The sequence below is a fragment of the Nicotiana sylvestris genome, chromosome 11 (genome assembly GCF_000393655.2).
Source record: "Nicotiana sylvestris chromosome 11, ASM39365v2, whole genome shotgun sequence".
Lineage (NCBI taxonomy): Eukaryota > Viridiplantae > Streptophyta > Magnoliopsida > Solanales > Solanaceae > Nicotiana > Nicotiana sylvestris.
Genome location: NC_091067.1, coordinates 147,598,488 through 147,600,755, shown reverse-complemented (window position 1 = coordinate 147,600,755; position 2,268 = coordinate 147,598,488).

Here is a 2,268-nt window from a genome sequence, read left to right as displayed (position 1 = left end):
TCAAATTCGAGTGGGACAGACAAGAAATTGTGTTACATGGGGAAGATCCCACATGCGCCGTGAATGATGCCATTGTACCCTTTATAGAGACCGAAGATGATAAGGGGCCATGGGTGTATCAGATCCTCGACACGGTTCCGGTGAGCAGGTTGCTTGAGGGTAAAAGCATGCCATGTCCTAGGGTGTCAGCTACGACCGTCATGGTAGTGTCAGAAATGTTGAATAACGGGTTCGTGCCCGGGAAGGGTTTGAGGGTTGAACTGCAGGGCATTACTCAACCTGTGTCTTTGCCCAAAAATCTGGACACCTTCGGGTTAGGGTTCAAACCAACAGCAGCAGATGTCAGAAAGGCCCGTAAATTGAAGAAGAAAGCTTGGGTGCTCCCTAAACCAATTCCTCGATTGTCCAGGTCCTTCGTCAGACCGAGTATTAAGAAACAATCATTGGCAAAGATGTCAGGTTCGTTAATTGAGGCGGATGGGAATTTGGATAAGGTGTTTGAGAAAGTATTTGCTGAAGTAAACATGGTTGAGGCCGGGGAAGGGTCAAGCAGAGCAGACATACAGTACATCGGACCACATGCTAACATCAACAATTGGGAAGCTACTCCTCTTCCAGTTCGGAGGGAGTCGTGGTAGTGGGTTTTGTTTTCCTTTTGTCACCTGGATTATTCCAGGGTTTGTAATCCAGTTGTTATGTTCCGTCCGTTTGGATGAGTTAAAACCTTGTTGTCTTTACGTTTAATGAAATGCAATTTTCTTCGTCCCTAATTCTCTTTCCATTTTCTTTTCTTTTCTTTGTACAGTTCTTTTTATGCTGATATCAATGACATGACATGCATGAGGAATCTTCGGCCCAGTTTTAAAAGCCAATCTAGTTCAGAAGTAATAATACAAGAGATCGAGTGTGATGATGGGATGGATTGTAATAATGATGAAGCTTATGAGGAAATTAGTAAAGAATTAAGTCACTTTGAAGAAAAACCCAAACCTAACCTAAATGACACAGAAGCAGTTAATCTAGGGGACCAAGACAATGTACGGGAAACTAAAATAAGTGTTCATTTGGAGCCACAACTCAAGGAGGAGATAATTAAAGTATTGCATGAGTACAAAGACGTTTTTGCATGGTCATATGATGATATGCCGGGTCTAAGCACCGATTTGGTGGTTCATAAATTGCCCACTGATCCAGCACTCCTCCCTGTCAAGCAGAAGTTGAGAAAGTTCAAAACAGACATAAGTGTGAAGATCAAAGAAGAGATCACCAAGCAGTTTGAGGCAAGGGTCATTCAGGTTACACGGTACCCCACTTGGTTAGCCAATGTCGTGCCTGTGCCAAAGAAAGATGGCAAGACCAGGGTGTGCGTCGATTATCGAGACCTTAACAAAGCAAGCCCAAAAGATAATTTCCCACTGCCCAACATCCATATACTGATCGACAATTGTGCCAAACATGATATTGGCTCTTTTGTGGATTGTTATGCGGGTTATCATCAGATTCTAATGGATAAGGAAGATGCAGAAAAGACGACATTCATCACGCCGTGGGGAACGTATTGTTATCGGGTCATGCCGTTTGGTTTGAAAAATGCTGGGGCAACTTATATGAGGGCCATGACAACTATCTTCCATGATATGATACATAAAGAAATTGAGGTATACGTGGATGATGTGATCGTTAAGTCTAGACAGCAATCTGACCATGTCAGAGATTTGAGAAAATTCTTTCAAAGGCTTCTCAGGTACAATCTTAAGCTCAATCCTGCGAAATGTGCTTTCGGGGTGCCATCTGGGAAGTTGTTGGGATTTATAAGTTAGCCGGAGAGGTATTGAATTAGACCCGTCAAAGATCAAAGCTATTCAGGAATTGCCACCTCCAAGAAACAAAACCGAGGTGATGAGTTTGTTGGGAAGACTGAACTATATCAGCAGGTTCATTGCTCAGCTCACGGCAACGTGTGAACCAATTTTCAAATTGTTAAAGAAAGATGCCGCGGTCAAATGGACTGATGAATGCCAGGAGGCTTTTGATAAGATAAAGGGGTATTTGTCAAACCCACCTGTGTTGGTCCCACCAGAACCAGAGAGGCCTTTGATTCTGTATCTGACAGTTATGGACAGTTCATTCGGCTGTGTACTGGGGCAACATGATGTTACGGGCAGAAAGGAGCAGGCTATCTACTATCTCAGTAAGAAGTTCACATCTTACGAGGTCAAGTATACTCATCTGGAAAGGACATGTTGTGCCCTAACTTGGGTGGCACAG